This window comes from Neophocaena asiaeorientalis, unplaced genomic scaffold, assembly GCF_003031525.2.
Source record: "Neophocaena asiaeorientalis asiaeorientalis breed wild unplaced genomic scaffold, Neophocaena_asiaeorientalis_V1.1 scaffold332, whole genome shotgun sequence".
Lineage (NCBI taxonomy): Eukaryota > Metazoa > Chordata > Mammalia > Artiodactyla > Phocoenidae > Neophocaena > Neophocaena asiaeorientalis.
Genome location: NW_020173111.1, coordinates 1,669,544 through 1,677,785, shown reverse-complemented (window position 1 = coordinate 1,677,785; position 8,242 = coordinate 1,669,544). Strand labels below are relative to the sequence as shown.

General features: G+C 53.2%; 1 pseudogene; it reads right to left on the bottom strand.

Annotated features, from left to right (window-relative positions):
- Nucleotides 1–245: 245 nt before the first annotated feature.
- LOC112398775 (heterogeneous nuclear ribonucleoprotein A1-like) lies at nt 246–1,151 on the bottom strand (annotated as a pseudogene).
- Nucleotides 1,152–8,242: the final 7,091 nt, after the last annotated feature.

Genomic DNA, 8,242 nt, shown 5'->3' with positions numbered 1-8,242 from the left:
GTTGGAATGCTTCACGCTTTCCACAGAACAGAAACTAAAATAAACTGTTACACAATTAGTCACAAATACAGTCCTCGAGTTTTTTTGCCCATACATATGAGTATTGTCTAAAACATGTCTTCTTTGTAGCAGCTAGGCCCTGCCACCACTGTGCTTGGCTGAGTTCACAAGTCTGTTGTAACCTGTAGCTTCCCTGTCACTTCTCTGGCTCTCCTCTCCTGCTAAGCTTTGTTTCCTGGCAGTCATCAAAACCTTCTGCCACTGCTGTAGCTCCTGCTGCTGCTGGAACCACCGTAGCCACCTTGGTTTTGGGGTTTGGCCTCCACCACCATAGGGGCCAGAACTTCTGCCTCCAAAATTTCCTCCTTTCATGAGTCCAAAATTTGAAGATTGATTGTTGTAACTGCCAAAATCGTTGTAGCTTCCACCACCTCCAAAATGGCTTCCATCGTTACCAAATCCATTATAGCCATTTCCACTGCCACCATATCCCCCGCCACCACAGCTGCCACCAAAGGCACCTCGACCACTGAAGTTTCCTCCACGACCACCACCAAAGTTTCCAGAACCACTTCGACCTCTTTGGCTGGATGAGGCACTAGCCATCTCTTGCTTAGATGGGGCTTTCCTTACTTCACAGTTGTGGCCGTACACAGTGTGGTATTTCTGAATGACAATCCTGTCTACAGAGTCAGGGTCATCAAAGGTTACGAAGGCAAAGCCTCTCTTTTTGCCACTGCCTCGATCAGTCACGATTTCAGTCAGTTCAATTTTCCCACACTGTTCAAAATAATCTCTTAGGTGACGCTCTTCAGCACCTTCTTTAATGCCACCAATAAAAATCTTTTTCACAGTTGAGTGGGCACCAGGTCTCTGAGAATCTTCTCTTGAGACGGCCCTCTCCGGTTCCACAACTCTTCCATCTGCCTTGCATTCATGGCCGCATCCACCTCCTCCACAGTGGCATATGTGACAACCCTGAAGCCTCTGGAGCGCCTGGTGTCTGGATCCCTCATCACCACACGGTCTGTGAGCACTCCCCACTGCTCACAATGGCTCCTCAGACTGTCATCGGTTGTTTCAAAGCTCAGACCTCCGACGAAGAGATTCCTCAGCTGTTTGGGCTCTTTGGGTGACTCTGACTTAGACATGACGGTAGTGGAGGCAGGGGGGAGACGTCAACGATGCTTACTCGGCGGCGTCCACGGGCAGAAAGGCCATTTTAACCATTTTTAAGTGTACCTTTCATTGGCACTAAGTACATTCACATTCTTGGGCAACCGTCACCACCATCCATCTCCAGAACTTTTTCATCACCCCAAACTGAAACTCTGTTCCCATTAAACAATATGCCAATTAGATCTTATGGGTTAATGATGGGTCGGTGGTGGGGGTCTGGTCAGGTGAAATGGGCTTCTATGGGAGTTGGTGGGTATCCCATCGCTAGAGGTGAGCAAGCAGACTGGTGTCAGATACAGGGATTAGCTGAATGGCACTAGTCTATGACTCTGTACTGGTCTTTACCAGGATTCTGTCGGAGGATGAGACAAAAAGCCTCACTTGTTGCTGAGGTGGGAGGTTCTGCTGTGTGGGTTTTTTGTGTGTCCCAGGGGACATGATTTGACCTGCAGTTTACCTGTATTAAAAAAAAAGCTGTCCAATAATGAGGCTCCATCATACCTCACACAGCCCACAATCTCATCAGGCCAGTCTGAGTCCAGACCCGAGACATGGTGAGTTCATTCATGCTTCTGCCCATTCCATTCCACTTTCCAGAATACATGATAGCCCCCCTCCACCCCTGCAAGAGGGTGCAGACACTGTTGGCTGTCTACCTAACAGCCACCACCCCGCCCCCTCGATGACAGACCTTCACTTTGCTCTGGATTCAGATGTACTCAGGGACCGTGCACCCAGTGCCAGGGCATGAATCATGATTGTTCTAAGGTGTGGACTCTGAGCCACGTTGTGGTTATTCCATTCCTCTTTGCCACTGTAATCATGGCGGTAAATTCCAAGATGGATGGATGACTTGGTCAGGAGCTCAGGAGTGGCTTGTCTGAGCTGAGCCCTGAAGGGTGAGTGAGTTAACTGGGGGTTGGGGTGGGGGTGGGGCAGTTCCAGAGAGAACAGCATGTACAAAGGTCCTGTGGTCAGTAGAGTATGAAACGTCTGAGGTGAGAAAGCCAGCCTGTATGTCTAGAGAGTGTGGCAGGGCCCAGACCCCAGAGGCCTTGCGGGACGGGCCAGGAAGTGGGCCTTTAACTCAAGAACAAGTGAAGGGTTTTAGGTGTGTGTGTTGGGGCTTGGGGGTGCAGGTGTTATAAAACCTGGTCAGATTCGCCTTTTGAGATTTATTCTGATTGTGTGTAAGGAAATCACTGGGGGGAAGGCAGAGTTGATGCTTTAATCTTCTAACTTTATGTCCAGTAAAAGTCCAAAATCCTCCACAGTTTCAGAGATCCCTGGACGCTTATGTTTTCACTACTTCCCCTGCCATTCTTGCTTCTTCCTGAGCGATTTCTGCCCAGTACTGTGCTGACTCAGACATGAAACTTCACCCCTTCTCCATTTCCATAAAACCCTCCTCTTGACAAATACTGGTGAGTGGAACATAGATCTTGGGGTCATAGAGAGGGGTGATATCAGGTCTCACACAGAGGACACTTTACAGGGCATCTTCGATAAGTCTATTCTTCCAGACCTTTTGGGGATACTCTGTTCCCTCCCCTCCCCCAGTCCAGTAGTTCATCTCCAGATCTTTCCCCAACCCTTTGCCTGGTCACCCCGGCTCCTCTCTCCTCCTCCCCTTTGCTTGTCTCTCAGCTCCACTCCCCTCTCCCAGGGGGCATTGGAACTGTAGGATTCATCTCCCGCTGACACACAGAGCAATTCCGCTCTCCCCAGCTCCCTCTCCAAGCTTGCAGATCCCAAGTCACAGTTCACAAACCTGACCATGACTTCTGTTCATTTTCTCCTACGCCTGCCTTTGATGGAGCCCAGCCTCCTGTTTGCAGCCTTTTTGCAGCCTTTTTGACACCTCTGGCAGTTCTGTTAACTTTCTTACTTTCAAGCATGAAAAAGTCCAGAGTTAAATCTCACATCTGATTGAACACCCACCTCCTCAGTTCCCAGGGCCTTACTGGAGAGACTTGGAGGGGGTGGGGTGGGCTGCTCCTTTACCCCCCTTCCCCCTGTCCTTTGGGTCCCTTTCTTCTCTGGTGGGCTATGGTGGGGACAAGAAACACAGAAAGGGCCTCATCTCTTATCAGGTGGTGCTGCCGTGGTCCTTCCTGTGTGATGTCCCTGCTTCTGTGGCCCTCATTGGTGGCTCTGGATGTCCCCTGTGTGGCAGGTGTCTATGCGGTCTGGATAGACGGGCGATGGAAGGAAGGAGGCTGTACTGGCATTTGTGTTGGATGAATGAGTGGCGGGATGGTGGATGGATTGGTGGTGCATAGATGAGGGGAAGGGACACGGAGAGATGGAGGAGGGAATGGAAGGCATTGGGCGTTCGCACCTGGAGGTCTCTGACTGCCCCTGTCTGGCCCTCAAGCTCCATGGCAACATCTGAGAAGTCTCAGCAGTATCCGTTCTTGATCCTCAGTGGGTGGGCAATGGGTAGAGAACATGGTGGGAGAGTAACCGGGGAGGGGAGAGGGAGAGAGGGGATGGGTCTTCTCACCGCAACTTGGGGTCTAAAAGCTAAGATTCCAAGTGCCAGGGAGGGTGGGGCAAATGGGACTCAAACAATTTGAGAGTCTGGGTTTGCAGGTGTCAGAGGGAAGAACAAATCTGACTCCATATTGGATATGTTTCCTTTAACCTGTGTATTCTTTTGCTTTTGCTACAAGTTAATCACTAATAGAATGTTGTCTATAACCTGAAATATACGGGATAACCTATTCTCAAGGCTCTGACCTTTACAGGTATAACACTTTTCCATTCATATAGAGTTAAAAAGTTGCAGAACGGAGAATAACATTTGTCTTGGAGGTTTATAGGAACATCGACCAGATCTATAAGCTGCAAGAATAAAGGTTTCCGGCACCCAGAAGTTTACAACAACCAGCCACGCCCCCTCCCCTTTTAGTATAAAAGCAGCCTGAATTCGAACCCCGGTAAGACGGTTCTTTGGGACACTAGTCAGCATCTTCTCGTTCTGCTGGCTTTCAGAATAAAGTCACTATTCTTTGCCCCAACAACTCATCTCTCGAGTTACCGGCCTGTTGTGTGGTGAGCAGTATGAGCTTGGACTCAGTAACACAGAGTTGAGGTGGGAAGTGGGAGCAGACTGTGTCCACAAGGGAGAGACCAGTGCAGAAGCCAGGGGTCAAGAATGGCCATGTGTGCAGTGGTTGAGAATCCGGCTGCCAATGCAGGGGACACGGGTTCGAGCCCTGGTCTGGGAAGATCCCACATGCCACGGAGCAACTAAGCCCGTGGGCCACAACTACTGAGCCTGTGTTCTAGAGCCCGTGAGCCACAACTACTGAGCCCACATGCCACAACTACTGAAGCCCGCGCGCCTAGAGCCCATGCTCCACAGCAAGAGAAGTCATCGCAAGGAGAAGCTCGCGCACCGCAACGAAGAGTAGCCCCCGCTCGCCACAACTATGGAAAAAAAAAAAAAAAAAAAAAAAAAAAGAATGGCCACGTGTGGTGAAGATGAAGTCCGAGGACTGTGGGAGCCTGGCGGGTGCCCTGGCCGATGGTGAGCTCAGCTGTCCTCATCCCCTGCCCCTTTAGGTGGTGGGACTGCCCCAAACAGTGGGCAGGCCCAGTGGGGCTGGACAAACAGGCTGTACAGTTAGTTCCCAAGAACGAGCTGCTGGGGCACATCTGGCTGGAATGAGAAACTGCCTCGGTAGGCGATGCAGTCCAATTACGATGCACAAAAGGTAAAGTATACTAACTCCCCATTGCATTGCAAAGTGCTCTGTAGGCAAAAAACCAAGACCAACAAAAAACGTGCAAATTCAGGTCCTGGGGAAACCGTGATAAAGGAGGTCCTTGGTGGGAGAAGGTTTATAACCTGCAGACCAGTTGGGGAGCATTAACATTCTGGGGGATCCAGGGGTGCGTACAAGGGGCCAGGAGGTGTTTCCACAGAGGGACTCTCAGCTACCGTCCTTTCCCCGCTCCCTGCTGGTCAGATTCCGTGGGGGACCTGGATTCTAGTCCTGATTCTGCCACAGATTTGCTGTGTGACTTTGACCAAGTCTCTGCATCACTCCAGGCCTGAGAAGGGACCCTGCCCTGCTTCACCCTGGCAGCCCCCTTCCTGCAGGTGGCCGGAAGCTCCTGCAGACTAAAGGGCACGTCCAGCCCAAGCTCCCCAGGGGGCAACCGGTGCGCTAGCAAGGAGGTGGCCCAGGGCCTTCCATGTCTGCTGACCTGGCCAGCAGGCATTTTCCCACTCCTGTGGCTCCTGCAGCGGGAGAAGAACCCTGGGACCCCATGTTGCCACTTCTGTTACGAGGATTTGTAGCCTCCCATTTTTTTCCCAGAGGGAGGATTGTGGAATTTGGGGGTTGAGGGAGCAGAAGAGCAGAGTGGGAGGAAGCCTCAGGGTCATTTAATCAATCTCCTTGGTTCATAGTTGGGGAAACTGAGGCCCAGGCAGGAAAGGGCTTGTCTCAAGTCAAACTGTAAATCAGTGGTGGTGTGGGCCAGAAGCTGTGTCTGCTGATCCCCCGCCAGGGCTTGGGGCCACACAGCCTCTGCCGGACAAATAAGGCCTCCGCCCTGGCCTCGCTGAGCTCTCGGGGTGGGCTGAGGGCTGCCTCTTCCCGGGCAGGGAGGCCCCTCCCCTCCCTGGGCCACTGTTTCCCTGTCTGTGATACCACAGTGGCCCAGCCTGGACTGTGGGGGAAGAGGGGTGCAGGCTGCCCTAGGGCAGGGGCAGGGAGAGGCCACAAGATTCCTGAGCCAGAGGCAAAGGGAGAAGATGGGGCCACGTGAGGCTGCTTCCCTAGCCTGGTCCTGCTGCCCAGGGCGGGCAGAAGAGAGCCCTGCCAGCTTGCTGCCTTGGATCTGCTCTGAAACATAGTAGGTGGCAGTGGGGACCAGGACAGCCCCTAGCCCCGGCTCTGGGTGCCCGTGGCCTCCTCGCCTCCACCTCCTTCCTGTTCTGCTCTGCTCCTGGCCCCAGTGGCTAGCCCTTCCTGGGCTCCCAAGGCCAGGTTGGCCCAAGGATGGATCAAACCACCCTCAAATCCCTAACAGGGGTGTGGAGGTGGGTGTTACATGTGGTCACTCCTCTGCAGAGCCAGTGTAGGTCAGAGGTGATGCTGTTCTAGGATGGGGTCCAGAGCAGAGTGGTCATGCCCTGGGAGGATGGCCAGAGGGGCCAGGACTTTGTATATCTGACCAACCGTGGACTGAACTGTGTCTCCCTCAACTTCAGCTGTTGAAGTCCTAACCCCTAAGACCTCGGCACGTGACTGTATTTGGAGATAGGGTCTTTAAAGAGGTAATTAAGGTAACGTGAGGTCACTAGGACGGGCCCTAATCCAGTATGACTGTGTAAGAAGAGGAGATGACGACACAGATACACACGGAGGGAAGACCACGTGAAGACACAGGAAGAAAACGGCCATCTGCAAAACAAGGAGAGAGGCCTCACGACAGACAGCCTGCTGGCACCTTAACCTCCTGCCCCAGAATTACGAGCTAATATACTTCTGTCGTTTAGGCCCTCAGCCTGTGGAACTCTGCTATGCAGCCCTAGCACACTAATACACTGGCCAAGGACTTTTGTGGTGTTTTCTGATGCAAGAGGTAGGCAGGGGTAGTTTGGAGGTGTCGGTACTAGGTTTGCACAAACATTTGGATGGTTTGAGGAGACAGCGGGACTCAGACGTCACTTTGGAGTCTGATCATTCTTCTTAATGGGAAATCTCCTCTTCCTCTTCCACTTCTGTCCTGAATAACTGGTTTAAAGCCATCAGATGGGACCAGGCAAGGCAGGCAGCTGCCTTGAGGCGGCGCTGGGCTGCAGTGGCCCCTAGTGGGGTGTTGGAGACTGCACTGGGTGAGGAAAAGTCTGAGCAGGGGCTCCGGTGGTCCATCCAGGGATGTCGGGACCCAAACAAGGTGAGGACACCTACAGAGCCGGGGCAGCAGGGGCAGTGGGAGACTGGCTACTGATGGGACTGAGCAAGTAAGTCTGTACACAAAGGGCAGCAGGAAGCAGGCTTCTCACTGTTATCGAAGGGGGTCATAGGGAACGGGGAAAACGAGAAGGAATCTCTGATATTGGGTTGTGATTGGAGTTGTTGGTGTAAACTTGTGCTTTTCTGCCTAGACAGGTAGAACTAGACATACACAGGGGTCTGAACTCGGCGTCCACTGAGCAGGCCCACAGGAACGAGTGCCCCCCGGGCTTTGCAGGAGGCACTCAGAGCTCCCTTTGGCCGGCCCTCCCGGCTTGTCAACTCGGTGGTGCTGGCCCCACTGGCCCTGCTACATGCAGCGCTGCTGCCATCTCGTGGTTGCTGTGGGACACTGTCCTGAGCCAGGGTCACCCCTGGAGAAGGGGTTGGGGGCGCTTCCCAAAGCTCCCCACTGTGCGTAAAGCAGAGCCCGATCCAGGACCAGCGGGCAGATCCTGCCTCTCTCATTGCCGGCATCAAGACACTCCAGTCCCACTCAGGGGCAGCAGCTCAGACCCAAGAGAGGGGCACAAGGGCCCTGTTGTTGGAACTGCTGTCTGGGAGGCAGCGAGCACCCTTGAGAGCTGGGAGAGCAATACCAGAGGCTGAGCTGGGGTCTCTGAAATTACCCAGGAGTTGGCGGGGCAGTGCCCCTGGCTGGGTGTCAGATGCAGAGGCCGTTCTGGATGGAGGGGGTACCATCCATGACAACATGTTTGGAACATTTCCTTGACAGATGTTGTGGTACTGGTCCTCTCAGTTAACCCTCATGACAACCCTATGAAGCAGCAACTGCTATTAGCCTATTTACAAGTGAGAAAGTTGAGGCACAGAGAGGTTAAGTAATTTGCCTAAGGTCACACAGCTCAGAAGGGTAGCATCATGATTTGCTGTTGTATGACAACTGGAGAGGCTGGATGTTGACACTGGGATTGGGCGGTGGGGTCAGCGTCCAGGCCCAGGGTTGGGTCTGGGCGGGGTGGTGGTGGTGGTGGTGGTGGTCAGGGAAGCCGGGAGGGTGCAAAGAGGGTGGAGGCCCTGCTAAGGGGCTTCTAGGTAGCTCTGGTCAGAGCTTCCTCCAGGCT